We start from the raw sequence: 15,229 nt of genomic DNA on the forward strand, positions 1-15,229 counted from the left end.
GTGGTCTCTGCTTCTCGAAAGGGAGGAGGTGTACGGTGATAATTACGCGGCGACCAGTGCCGCGTTACAGAGATCCCATTCTGCAAGTAGGCCGAGTCGAAACTGGACCTGCAGCTGCTGCTGCTCACTACTTTCCAAGGTATTGGATAAGACTCTGCACACCTCACACGGCAATGTATGTAAGGGCAGCTGCAAGCAGTTCGTGACTTCACGAAAAGACGGGACGCATTGTTTTTCCTGCCCCTGCCCAGCCGACATTTGAACTTTGGGGTTAGAACATTTTGGGGACTCGAGGAAGCCTTCGGAGTGAAAACCTATCAGGACTGTACCACTTGGCCAAATCACGGTTTTCCCTGCAACACGCCAGCACATACCGGTATTACATCTTCAACCTGTGGAATACCTACCCGTCCCAACTAACTCTGGGAGTTGCAGTCCACAACTGATGCAACTGAGGTATCTGGGTGGAGCGTGTTCCCTCCAATGGGAAAGATGCAGGTCAGTGAAAAACGAGGGTGTGGATGCAACCTGATCACAACGGCATCCGAAGAAGGCCATGGAGGTCGAAATGCATTATGCCTAATTCATTTCGAATAAAGAAGCTTCCTGTTGTAAACCCCCTGTGTGGTCTCTGCTTCTCGAAAGGGAGGAGGTGTACGGTGATAATTACACGGCGACCAGTGCCGCGTTACAGAGATCCCGTTCTGCAAGTAGGCCGAGTTGAAACTGGATCCGCAGCTGCTGCTGCTCACTACTTTTCAAGGTATTGGATAAGACTCGGCACACCTCACAAGGCAATGTATGTAAGGGCAGCTGCAAGCAGTTTGTGACTTCACGAAGAGACGGGACGCATTGTTTTTCCTGCCCCTGCCCAGCCGACATTTGAAATTTGGGGTTAGAACATTTTGGGGACTCGAGGAAGCCTTCGGAGTGAAAACCTATAAGGACTGTACGACTTGGCCACATCACAGTTTTCCCTGCATCACGCCAGCACATACATGTATTACATCTTCAACCTGTGAAATACCTACCGGTTCCAACGAACTCTGGGAGTTGCAGACCACAACTGATGCAACTGAGGTATCTGGGTGGAGTGTGTTCCCTCCAATGGGAAAGATGCAGGTCATTGAAAAACGAGGGGGTGGAAGCAACCTGATCACAACGGCATCCGAAGAAGGCCATGGAGGCCGAAATGCATTATGCCTAATTCAGTCCGAATAAAGAAGCTTCCCGTTGTAAACCCCCTGTGTGGTCTATGCTTCTCGAAAGGGAGGAGGTGTACGGTTATAATTACGCGGCGACCAGTGCCGCGTTACAGAGATCCCGTTCTGCAAGTAGGCCGAGTCGAAACTGGATCCGCAGCTGCTGCTGCTCACTACTTTCCAAGGTATTGGATAAGACTCGACACACCTCACAAGGCAATGTATGTAAGTGCAGCTGCAAGCAGTTCGTGACTTCACGAAGAGACGGGACGCATTGTTTTTCTTGCCCCTGCCCAGCCGACATTTGAACTTTGGGGTTAGAACGTTTTGGGGACTCGAGGAAGCCTTCGGAGGGAAAACCTATCAGTACTGTACCACTTGGCCACATCACGGTTTTCCCTGCATCACGCCAGCACATACAGGTATTACATCTTCAACCTGTGGAATACCTACCCGTTCCAACGAACTCTGGGAGTTGCAGTCCACAACTGATGCAACTGAGGTATCTGGGTGGAGCGTGTTCCCTCCAATGGGAAAGATGCAGGTCATTGAAAAACGAGGGTGTGGAAGCAACCTGATCACAACGGCATCCGAAGAAGGCCACGGAGGCCGAAATTCATTATGCCTAATTCAGTCCGAATAAAGAAGCTTCCTGTTGTAAACCCCCTGTGTGGTCTCTGCTTCTTGAAAGGGAGGAGGTGTACGGTGATGATTACGCGGCAACCAGTGCCGCGTTACAGAGATCTTGTCTGCAAGTAGGCCGATTTGAAACTGGATCCGCAGCTGCTGCTGCTCACTACTTTCCAAGGTATTGGATAAGACTCGGCACACCTCACAAGGCAATATATGTAAGGGCAGCTGCAAGCAGTTCGTGACTTCACGAAGAGAGAGGACGCATTGTTATTCCTGCCCCTGCCCAGCCGACATTTGAACTTTGGGGTTAGAACGTTTTGGGGACTCGAGGAAGCCTTCGGAGTGAAAACCTATCAGGACTGTACCATTTGGCCACATCACGGTTTTCCCTGCATCACGCCAGCACATACAGGTATTACATCTTCAACCTGTGGAATACCTACCCGTTCCAAAGAACTCTGGGAGTTGCAGTCCACAACTGATGCAACTGAGGTATCTGGGTGGAGCGTGTTCCCTCCAATGAAAAAGATGCAGGTCATTGAAAAACGAGGGTGTGGAAGCAACCTGATCACAACGGCATCCGAAGAAGGCCATGGAGGCCGAAATGCATTATGCCTAATTCAGTCCGAATAAAGAAGCTTCCTGTTGTAAACCCCCTGTGTGGTCTCTGCTTCTCGAAAGGGAGGAGGTGTACGGTGATAATTACGCTGCGACCAGTGCCGCGTTACAGAGATGCCGTTCTGCAAGTAGGCCGAGTCGAAACTGGATCCGCTGCTGCTGTTGCTCACTACTTTCCTAGGTATTGGATAAGACTCGGCACACCTCACAAGGCAATGTATGTAAGGGCAGCTGCAAGCAGTTCGTGACTTCACGAAGAGACGGGACGCATTGTTTTTCCTGCCCCTGCCCAGTCGACATTTGAACTTTGGGGTTAGAACATTTTGGGGACTCGAGGAAGCCTTCAGAGTGAAAACCTATCAGGACTGTTCCACTTGGCCACATCACGGTTTTCCCTGCATCACACCAGCAGATACAGGTATTACATCTTCAACCTGTGGAATACCTACCCATTCCAACGAACTTTGGGAGTTGCAGTCCACAACTGATGCAACTGATTTATCTGGGTGGAGCGTGTTCCCTCCAATGGGAAAGATGCAGGTCATTGAAAAACGAGGGTGTGGAAGCAACCTGATCACAACGGCATCCGAAGAAGGCCATGGAGGCCAAAATGCATTATGCCTAATTCAGTCCGAATAAAGAAGCTTCCTCTTGTAAACCCCCTGTGTGGTCTCTGCTTCTCGAAAGGGAGGAGGTGTATGGTGATAATTACGCGGCGACCAGTGCCGCGTTACAGAGATCCCGTTCTGCAAGTAGGCCGAGTCGAAACTGGATCCGCAGCTGCTGCTGCTCACTACTTTCCAAGGTATTGGATAAGACTCGGCACACCTCACAAGGCAATGTATGTAAGGGCAGCTGCAAGCAGTTCATGACTTCACGAAGAGACGGGACGCATTGTTTTTCCTGCCCCTGCCCAGCCGACATTTGAACTTTGGGGTTAGAACGTTTTGGGGACTCGAGGAAGCCTTTGGAGTGAAAACCTATCAGGACTGTACCACTTGGCCACATCACGGTTTTCCCTGCATCACGCCAGCACATACAGGTATTACATCTTCAACCTGTGGAATACCTACCCGTTCCAACGAACTCTGGGAGTTGCAGTCCACAACTGATGCAACTGAGGTATCTGGGTGGAGCGTGTTCCCTCCAAAGGGAAAGATGCAGATCATTGAAAAACGAGGGTGTTGAAGCAACCTGATCACAACGGCATCCGAAGAAGGCCATGGAGGCCGAAATGCATTATGCCTAATTCAGTCCGAATAAAGAAGCTTCCTGTTGTAAACCCCCTGTGTGGTCTCTGCTTCTTGAAAGGGAGGAGGTGTACGGTGATAATTACGCGGCGACCAGTGCCGCGTTACAGAGATCCCGTTCTGCAAGTAGGCCGAGTCAAAACTGGATCCGCAGCTGCTGCTGCTCACTACTTTCCAAGGTATTGGATAAGACTCGGCACACCTCACAAGGCAATGTATGTAAGGGCAGCTGCAAGCAGTTCGTGACTTCACGAAGAGACAGGACGCATTGTTTTTCCTGCCCCTGCCCAGCCGACATTTGAACTTTGGGGTTAGAACGTTTTGGGGACTCGAGGAAGCCTTCGGAGTGAAAACCTATCAGGACTGTACCACTTGGCCACATCACGGTTTTCCCTGCATCACGCCAGCACATACAGGTATTAGTCCACAACTGATGCAACTGAGGTATCTGGGTGGAGCGTGTTCCCTCCAATGGAAAAGATGCAGGTCATTGAAAAACGAGGGTGTCTAAGCAACCTGATCACAACGGCATCCGAAGAAGGCCATGGAGGCCAAAATGCATTATGCCTAATTCAGTCCGAATAAAGAAGCTTCCTGTTGTAAACCCCCTGTGTGGTCTCTGCTTCTTGAAAGGGAGGAGGTGTACGGTGATAATTACGCGGCGACCAGTGCCGCGTTACAGAGATCCCGTTCTGCAAGTAGGCCGAGTCAAAACTGGATCCGCAGCTGCTGCTGCTCACTACTTTCCAAGGTATTGGATAAGACTCAGCACACCTCACAAGGCAATGTATGTAAGGGCAGCTGCAAGCAGTTCGTGACTTCACGAAGAGACAGGACGCATTGTTTTTCCTGCCCCTGCCCAGCCTACATTTGAACTTTGGGGTTAGAACGTTTTGGGGACTCGAGGAAGCCTTCGGAGTGAAAACCTATCAGGACTGTACCACTTGGCCACATCACGGTTTTCCCTGCATCACGCCAGCACATACAGGTATTAGTCCACAACTGATGCAACTGAGGTATCTGGGTGGAGCGTGTTCCCTCCAATGGAAAAGATGCAGGTCATTGAAAAACGAGGGTGTCTAAGCAACCTGATCACAACGGCATCCGAAGAAGGCCATGGAGGCCAAAATGCATTATGCCTAATTCAGTCCGAATAAAGAAGCTTCCTGTTGTAAACCCCCTGTGTGGTCTCTGCTTCTCGAAAGGGAGGAGGTGTACGGGGATATATATATATATATATATATGTATAATTTTTTTTCTTTTTTTCACTGAAAAAACCATAGGTTTCAGCGACGGTATAGTTAGGAATTAGCATTTAAAAAACCTTAGTAATTCACTGAAAAAAACGTAGGTTTCACACATTTTAGAGTTATCTGGACATTTCACTCATACAAAACCATTTAAATTTCCCTGTTATAGTTAGTTCGGCTAACTATAACTCGCACACCCGCAATCACTGCTGATGACGTCACATAGAACATCACTCATAACATGGTCACTGACATCACTCATGACATCACTGATGACATCTCAAATGACATCACTGATGACATCTCAAATGACATCACTGATGACATCTCTGCGTTGCAGAGAAGTTTAATGATTCCACGACCCTTATTACATCTCTCCACAAGGCAGCCCCTGGTGCATACTGGAGGTTCCTGGAGGGCTACTTGGCCTCCAGGGACCCCCAGTATTCAAGGGGAATTACTTCCCCCTCTGCAAATGCACCAGGGGGCGCATTTTCAGAGTGATGCAGGGAGGGGGCGTGGCCTCCTCCCCGATCCCGTTTTTGTTTTTTAAGAAGGGGGGCTGTGTAGCCCCCTTCTTTTTCTTTTTTTGGGCCCTGGGGACCCTATCCCCCAGGGCCTCACCCCCAAAAAGTATTTTTATTTATTCTTAACGGGAAGGGGGACCACGTGCCCCCCCCCCTCCTGTGGCTAATCAAGGCCCCGGGGACCCCATCCACTGGGGCATGCTGCATTTTATTTTTTCATTTTTAAGGAGGGGGGCTGCTTAGCCCCCCTCCTCAGGCCACTTAAGGCCCCGGGAACCCCATCCCCTGGGGCTGGCATACAACTTTTTTTTATTTTTTATTATTTGGGCAGGGGGGCTGCGTGGCCCCCCTCCTGGGCCACTTCTGGCCCCGGGGACCACATCCCCGGGCCTGGTCTTCCTCGTTGGGGGCCGTGGGGGGGTCCCCAAGCCCCCACTGTCCCTGCCAGCTCCCTGCATCCTGCGGGATCCGCCATTGCTTTTCTGCTTGGGGAGCAGCTAACATGCTGCTCCCCATTCAGAAAAGCAATCCGCTTTGATTTTCGAAAAAGAGAGCAGGTTTCCTGCTCTCTCTTTCAAAAGTAGTTTGCTCTCCCGCCCCTACCATAGCATAGAGCAGTGTCCCGGGGGTAGGCACCCTGGGACACTGCAGGAGCCGGTTCGCGGGGCTGCGGGGGGCCATGAGCCCCCCGCATACATTTCGTCAAAGCCCCGGGGGGGTGCGGTCCCCGGGCTGGAGGGGTATCAGAGCCCACCACCCTATTAAAATAAGCCCCAGAGGTGGTGGTCCCTGGGGCTGGGGGGTCTAGGAGCCCCTCCCACCCTATTAAAATAAGCGCCGGGGTGGCGGCCCCCTTTTACAAAGATGCCATTGCCCCCGGGATTTGATCTCCCCTGGGGCAAAAAAGAATATATATATTCACATTTTTTTTCATCATGAGGGTACGCATACCATTTAAAAAAAAATGGGGGCCTTGGGGGTCCTTGTGGGACCCCCTAAGCAGGCCTCGGGGGTCAGGGTGTTTCTACCCTGCCCCCTTTTCACATTTTTCATGTTTCTTTTTGCTGCCAACACTTCCAGGTTTGGAGTGTTGACAGCCAATTAGCATAAAGCTCGTGCTCGGGAAGGTACGCGTACTGTACGCGTGCCGTACTTCATTTATAGATATATCTATGGTTTTACTTTTGATTTTCTCAAGAACTACTGAACGGATTTACACCATTCAACAAAAAGCGTAATCTGCGAACCAAACTCTACCTTTTTTCCAAATTTGGTGTAATTCCGTTCAGCAGTTCGGGCTGTAGCCGTGTCTAAAGGTCCCTATGGTAAATTGCATGGGTAAACACGTTTTTGGACCCCCTTTTTTCTCGGCCCACGCTTGACGAATCACCCCCAAACTTTCAGGGAAGGAGCCCCATCTTCTTTGAGAATTTTGCGAAGATTTGTCAACCGGCGCCAATGTTATTCCGAATAGAATGTTGCGGATTTCCTATATATATATATATATAGCTCCAGGTATATAATAATGCAGTTTTATACACTTCCCCGCCAGGGGCGGCTCTAGGCTCATGGTGGCCTTGGGCAGGGAGCGTAGGTAGGGGGCCCCGGAAGAGGGGTTCCGGGTGGGGCGGAGCGTGGAGGCCAGTGAAGAGTGAGGGAGGGGGGGGGGTCAGGGTGTTTGGAAGTGGAACAGAGCCAGATGCCGCCAAATCCCTGCCGCCACGCAAATGTGTTTCCATCCTCAGAGGATTATTATGTTATGGATATATATTGGTGTAGTGGCCCCTGGGGTTTGGTGGCCCTGTGCAGGTGCACAGCTTACACATGCCTAAGGCCCCCCCCTGTCCCCCGCACACACCCAGGAACGGATATACAGCTTACATTGCAAGGATTTGACACATCAGGAGTACCAATACTATCTGTCAAACCTCCTGTTGAAAATACAGGAAATAGTCTCTGTAAAATTAACCCTCAGAATTTACCTTTCACTTGCGTGAAGGATCGTTCATGTATCTTCTTGGATCCCATAAACCCTGGTGGTACTGATTTCCAACCAATTGAGGATGCAAATCGCTGCTTGCTACCCTGGACTGAAATGATATTTACTACCAGCAGCTAGAAAGTTAACTTACATCGCTAAAACATATGTTCTTCATTGCTTACTATAGATAAATACAACACATACACATATCACATAACAAGTAGCCACCCACTTTCTTGTTCTAGTGTTGTCATGACCATGTTATTCTGCCATTCTCCAGATTAAGCCCTAAGCAACAGTTCTGGTACATTTGGTGTAGACATGTAACTACCATGTGGAAGTCCTCTGTTATTCGGCAAATACCTCGTGTCTGGATAATGAACACATCCTAGATCTGCCTGGCACAAGCAGACCTGTGTCAAACAAGTCAAACCAGGGAAACCCATTTTCACTTTTCTGTACCCCAAGTGAGAGTTGCCGGATGTGACGCAGTTGTACAGAACGGAATGACTCCCACACATTTTAATAAAAAGTTTAAAGTAATGTGTATATTTCGATTCGAGCTGAAAATAAAACAATATTCGGTTGGTCACATTGCAAAAGTTTGCAAATAAAAGAAGCACGCATTTCAAAAGAGCGTATCAAACGTTTTCAATGTGTTCACTTTTGTAGAAACAGGGAGGTCAGTTTTCATTTAATTGTTTGAAAGCTATAAAGTTCCCCATAATCGGAGTTCAAAGAATGTTTTCTTGTTGTAAAGTTCAGCGACCATAGTTTTTCGGAGGCTGCTGTAAAAATCTTAAACACACACTGCCATGCAGCTTTGTCCAGAATCATCCAAGAAAATGTCAACCTTGTTGTTTCCTTCCAAATTCATTACCCACTTATCAGTTATTAATGGGTATTCTAGCGCCGTGAAACTTCAGTTTCAGCAAACGCTTCTACCATAGCAGTGTTCAAGCTGCTTTTAACACTGCATGTGTTTGACTCATCTTTTTCACAGTGCTATTTTTTAAATCTGAGTTGCAGAGTTGTCTCGTCTATCTTTTTGGGGTTTTTGCTTTAAGGTGAAGTATCTCTGCAGACTAAAACAATTAACAATCAAGGGCTACTTTGCTTTCAGCCGACATAGTTTCTAAATTTGTAAAGCTTCAATCAATCAATCAATTAATCACAATATTTGTATAGCGCGCTACTCACCCGGAGGGTCTCAAGGCACTTGGGGGAGGGGGTCCGCTACTGTTCGAGCAGCCAGGTCTTGAGTTGCTTCCTGAAGGAGAGGTGGTCTTGGGTCACACGGAGGTGGATGGGGAGGGAGTTCCAAGTCTTGGCTGCCAGGTAGGAGAAGGATCTTCCCCCATGGTGGCTCTTCAGATGCGTGGAACGGCGGCGAGGGCGTGGCTGGTTGATTGAAGCTGGCGGGTGGGAGTGTAGAAGGTCAGGCGGTTGTTGAGGTACCTAGGGCCCAGGTCATGGAGGGCCTTGTGTGCGTGGGTGAGGAGTCGAAACGTGATTCTCTTGGTGACGGGGAGCCAGTGCAGGTCTCTCAGGTGTCCGGAGATGTGGCTGTGTCGGGGGATGTCCAGCATGAGTCGTGCGGAGGCGTTCTGGATGCGTTGGAGTCTTTTCTGTAGTTTGGCTGTGGTTCCGGTGTAGAGGGTGTTTCCGTAGTCCAGTCAGCTGGTGACGAGTGCCTGGGTGACCGTCTTCCTTGTTTCGGTGGGGATCCATCTGAAGATCTTTCGGAGCATGCGTAGGATGTTGAAGCATGATGATGAGACGGCGTTGACTTGTCTGGTCATCGAGAGGGAGGAGTCCAGGATGAAGCCCAGGTTGCGTGCGTGGTCCGTTGGTTTGGGTGCGCTGCCCAGGGCAGGGGGCCACCAGGAGTCGTCCCAGGCAGAGGGTGATGATCCAAGGATGAGGACTTCTGTCCTGTCTGAGTTCAGTTTCAGGCGGCTGTTCCTCATCCACTCAGCTACGTCTTTCATCCCTTCGTGTAGGTTGGTTCTGGCGGTGGCTGGGTTGTTGGTGAGGGAGAGGATCAGCTGGGTGTCGTCGGCGTAGGAGATGATATTGAGGTTGTGTTGGCGTGTGATGGCTGCGAGGGGGCTCATGTAGACGTTGAAGAGGGTGGAGCTGAGCGATGATCCTTGTGGTACGCCGCAGGTGACTTTGGTGGCCTCGGGTCTGAACGGGGGAGGCTGACTCTCTGGGTTCTTCCGGCGAGGAACGAGATGATCCACTCTAGTGCCTTCTCTTGGATTCTGATGTTGCTGAGGCGCTGCACTAGGGTGCGGTGGCAGACAGTATTGAACGCTGCGGAGAGGTCTAGGAGGATGAGGGCCGCTGTTTCCCCATTGTTGAGCAGGGCTCGGATGTCGTCAGTGGCTGCGATGAGGGCGGTCTCGGTGCTGTGGTTGACGGTCTTCTCGATAACTTTGGCAGGAAAAGGGAGGAGCGAGATGAGGTGGTAGTTCTTGAGGTCGGTGGGGTCTGCTGATGGTTTCTTCAGGAGGGCGCTGAGTTCAGCATGCTTCCAGCTCTCCGGGAAGGTGGCAGTGTTGAAGGAGCAGTTGATGATGTCCCGGAATTGGGGTGCGATGACGGAGTCGGCCTTGTTGAAGACGTGGCGGGGGCCTGGGTCGGTTGGTGATCCGGAGTGGATGGTGTTCATCGTGTGGATGGTGTCTTCGGTACTGACGGGGGTCCAGGTGCGGAGGGTGGTGGTGGGGGGCATCAGTTCGGTGTTTGGGTGCGTGGTCTGTGCGTCAAAGCTGTTGTGTGTGTCGGCGATCTTGCTGTGGAAGAACAAGGCGAGTGAGTCGCAGAGGTATTGTGAGAGAGTGATGTCGTTGTTTCCGGCGCTGGGGTTGGAGAGCTCTTTGACGATGCTGAAGAGTTCCTTGCTGTTGTGTGCGTTGTTGTCTAGTCGTTCCTTGAATGCTGTCTTCTTGGTGGTGTGAATCAGCTGGTGGTGTTTGCGGGAGGCGTGCTTGAGGGCGGTCATGTTGTCTGTAGTCTGGTCTTTGCGCCAGGCTTTCTTGAGGGAACGGCAGTTCTTCTTGGAGTTCTTGAGATCATCCTTGAACCAGGAGGCTTTCTTGCTGCCGGGCCTGCTGGGATGGTTTTTCAGAGGTGCAAGGTCGTCAGCTCAGTTGGTGATCCACTGTGTGAGGTTGTTGGCTGCTTGGTTGGGGTCAGTTGAGCTGACTGGAGGGTTCTGGCTCAGGGATGTGGTGAGCTGGTCAGTGGTGATCTTGTTCCAGCTCTTGCGGGGAACCTGTTGCGGATGGTGGTGAGTCGTGGTCCTTCTGAAGCTGAAGTGGACGCAGCTGTGGTCTGTCCAGTGGAGTCCGGTGGAGTGGCTGAAAGAGATGTACTTGCTGGAGGAGAAGACTGGGTCAAGCGTGTGTCCGGCGTATTGGGTGGGGGTGTTCACCAGTTGCTTGAGTCCGAGGTTGGCGAGGTTGTCCAGCAGGGTGGTGGTGTTGCTGTCATTGTTGTTCTCCAGGTGGAAGTTGAGGTCCCCTAGGAGGATGTAGTCAGCGGAGGAGAGGGCGTGTGGGCTGACGAAGTCTGCGATGTCTTCGCTGAATTGTGTGCGAGGTCCTGGGAGTCTGTTGATGAGGGTGCCTCTGAGTGTGGTCTAGGGGTCGGTGTGTATCTGGAAGTGAAGATGTTCTGCGGCTGTGAGGGTGTCGTCGGTGTTGGTCGTGATGCGGATGGTGTTCTTGTGGACAATGGCGATGCCTCCTCCTGTCTGGTTGACGCGGTCCCTACGGGTGATCTTGTATCTGTCCGGGATGGCGATGGCGATGTCGGGCGCTGAAGTGGCGTTCATCCATGTTTCCGTGAGGAAGGCGACGTCTGGGGATGTGGTGTCGAGCAGGTTCCAGAGTTCCACAGCGTGTCTGTGGACGGGGCGGGTGTTGAGCAGGATGCACTTCAGGTGGTTGCTGCTGTTGCTCGGCTTGGCGGGTGCGGTACAGGTCCGGATGCAGGAGAATTTGTAGGATTGGCAGGTGAAGGGTTCGTGGGTGCATCTTGGGGTGGCTTGGTAGCAGCCGGGGATCCGGCCGGTGTTGAGTGCGTTGAGGGTGGCGGCGTCGTAAGTCCGGCGGGTGGGCTGGCGTCTGCGGGGGTCAGGGGTTCTGGCGCTGGGCGCGGTCCAGGCGCAAACGGGCGTAGACAGGCTTGCCTTTGGCGCGCCTTCGGCGCACCATCGGCGCGCCCGCTGCGGGTGCCCCCTGCGCCTACGTGCGGACTCTGCCATAAATGGAGAGTTGGGGGCGGAGCGAGGGAGGAGCAGCTGGGAGGCGGTAGTGGGGTGGTGAGTGGGGAGGGGAGCGGTGAACAGAAGGAAACGGGTTTGGGGCTGCGGGGAGCAGTGGCAGGGAGCAGAGTGGAACAGCGGGAGAAAACGGCGGTAGAAGCACAAAAAGAATCAGGGGCACAACAGTGGAAACAACGAAAACGAAATCAGGGGCACAACAGTGGACGCGAAATACAAATACAAACACTGGCACAACAGTGAAGCAAATACAATTACTGGCAGCGGAGACCGGGCACACTCGGGATGGGCCACGCGGCGGGTGGAGTGACCGGCTCTGATGAGGTCAGGTCCGTCACAGCTCCCCGCCTCGCGGATACCACCTTAAGTATCCAGTGGGAGGCAGGAGCAGCTGGGAACCGGGAGCGGGGTGGCGAGTGGGGAGGGGAGCGGTTTCCAATAGGAAAAAAAGCACTTTTCTTCTCACTTTAAATCAATTCACGTTATCATATTTGTTAACACATTATCATGATGCTATTAGAAAAGATAAAAAAGAATAATTTGAACTATTTTGGTGCGAAGACGTTGAATCAAGTCTCTGTGTGTGACCAGATTCACGATGCTTTCTCATTCAGAACTGAGAGCATGACTCCGGTTTTGGAGACATTCGCCGAACGATTCCAGTCACACATCTCTTCCATAAACATTGCCAGGTTACATCTGATGTGGTTAAATTACTGTAAGCAGGCAGTCAAGCCCAGTGGGCTGCAGTTTTGGTGTGGGGCCCACCCTCTGATGCCACATATTTTCTTGGTAGCTTAAGATCCTGGGGCCTCATTTATGAGAAATGACGCATTGCTGCGTGAAAGCAGCGATGCGTCACTTCTCAGTGCGCACTCCCTGCGACATTCCTGATGCGTCATATTTAATGTTTGACGCATCATGTCGCAAGGAGTTACAGATACGTCAGTATTTCTGAGGTATCTGTAAGCGCAAAAGTGACGCATTGCTGGAGAGTGTCGCAAAAGTGACGCAACTCCAGCAATGCGTCCTTTCACATGGGGAAAGCCTCATGTGAAAGGGCCTGCGTCAGTCTTACGCCTGCTGTGAGACAGGCGCAAGAACTTGACGCAAAGGCGTCCTAAAAGTGACGCAGTGAAATCTCATAGATTTCACTGCGTCACTTCTATGACCCTTCCTTGCGTCAATACGCCCCCCTTGCATGCATTATACCTGGCGCAGGTATAATGTGGCGCAGGGGTTTACAAAGTGACGCATCTACCTAGATGCGTCACTTTGTAAATATGGCGCAACAAGGCGCATTTTTTACACCACTGGTGCGTCACAAAAAGTGACGCACGGGCGGCGTAAAAGTGACGCACGGCCTCATAAATGAGGCCCCTGATATCCTAGGGTTGAATGCGCTAAATCCTTACCTCACACAGCTACTTCCAATAAAATGGTAAATATTGTCGACATCCAGCATCCTATAAAATGTCATAGCTCGAAACAGGCAGTTCCCATGTCTCCAAACGCCCAGTAAGCCCCTACATCAGTACCCCACGCACAATATGTTATGACTTTCCAGGTTTGACACCTAATTCGTAAAAGAATGTTAAAGTGCTTCCCCTCTATGCCCGTTAATAACAGGTTGAAACTCCGTCAGTTGTGTCGCATGACAGCTGTCTTCAAACATATGGCAGAATTAGCGCATTAATACAACCTACGCTGCTTTCCATGAACTCCCGCTTACCTTGAAAGAGTTTTAGTGCATCCGTGTAATCCCAGAGCTGTGCGCGCGGATCAATGTTTCCCTCATTTGTGTCTGGAACAAAACAGAACAGATGCACGCACCACTGCATAAACAGCATGCGCATCCAATTAAAAGACTTCAATCTTATGTTTTGATTAGGCCTTTTAGAAATAATGCTCTTCCCGCTCCACAGTGAGAAGAAAGTCCAGGGAAGAAAGCTTTTCATTTGCTTCATATTCCATTATAACAACCCGGGTTGCCAAGCAATTATGAGCTAAGCTGCAGCAGGGGATTTATTCAATACAACTTCGTTTTTGGGGCATAGAAACAATATTAGGAACCACGGGTTACAAGCATGGCATTAGATATAGGTATATTTTAATACACATATTTTGCTTCATCCATCTTGTATAAATGTGCAACTTGGATTTATGACGTTCCAAATTAGAGCAAGAAAAATAACCTCATACAACCACTTTTTAAATGTAAACATTGCAATGTTTTTAATAATATAGAAAAATCAGCGTGCACCTGTCAGCTGGCTGGTTTACCCTTTCTCCACCTGAAATTGGATGCATGTTACGCAGAACTTGCAAACATACATCTCCGAAGGAGGCTAAAAACTGAAAGAAAACATTGAGTTGTCTTCTTATACTCACCAAACAGCTGTATTTCAGAATATCGTATACAGAAGTATAATTTGGCATACAAATTCTTTCATAAATATCATTTACAAAAATATCATCTCAATGAGTACATATTTGCTATTATTACCTCCAATAACGCAAACAATTTTCATGACAAAATGTTTATGTAAGACCATACTCTCGTATGAGTGAAGAGGCAAAACAGGAAGAAGAATTCTAGGCTGACAAAGCCAGCAGGTTTGGATTGAGTAAGCAAGCAATCTTAATATGATATCTGCATTCAGTCAAAAATATATATCCATTGAAACAATAATTGGCTTTAGATCAACAAAGTGGATTTCAACCTTGCCGTGGAACAGAAGCATCATGGAGAGCAACAGTGGATAGTATCAAAATGTAAATGTGGAGTATTTATATAGCGCACTTCTACCCAGAGGCCTGGTAGCGCTGTATTCATACCGCTGTGGAAACCATCCTGGCTTTCCTGTGAAATGTCCACTCCTGGGCACCCCCAAGGTGAAGCCAGGGATCCACAGCGCTGCTGGGGCCGTTGTGGAGATTAAGCAAGCTATTGCCCAGTGTCACAGAGTGGGACCCATGATTAGACTAGGCACCGAGGCGAGAATGATCAGGTCCGGGGAAATTGAGTCCAAGAGCAGCCGAGGCGGGAATTGAACCCTGGTCCCGGGCCGGGCCTCTGCATCAGAGTCTGCCGCTCTAACCATTGAGCCACGGTTCTCCAAAAGAATCATCCACACACACACACACACACAGTATCAGAACTCTCGGCACTTGAGCGCCCATCAGCCTTAGATAGAATCCATGGGGCCTTATTTATGAAAGCCTTGCGTCAGTTTTGCGCCGCCGGTGCGTCACTTTTTGTGATGCACCAGCGGTGTAAAAAATGCGCCTCGTTGCGCCATATTTAAAAAGTGACGCATCTAGTTAGATGCGTCACTTTTTAAACCCCTGCGCCACATTATACCTGCGTCGGGTATAATGTATGCAGAGGGGGCGTTCCCCCGCAAAAAGCCTTGTAATAGTGACGCAGTGAAATCTATGAGATTTCACTGCGTCACTTTTAGGACGCTGTTG

Source organism: Lissotriton vulgaris, chromosome 2_1 (genome assembly GCF_964263255.1).
Source record: "Lissotriton vulgaris chromosome 2_1, aLisVul1.2, whole genome shotgun sequence".
Taxonomy (NCBI): Eukaryota; Metazoa; Chordata; class Amphibia; order Caudata; family Salamandridae; genus Lissotriton; species Lissotriton vulgaris.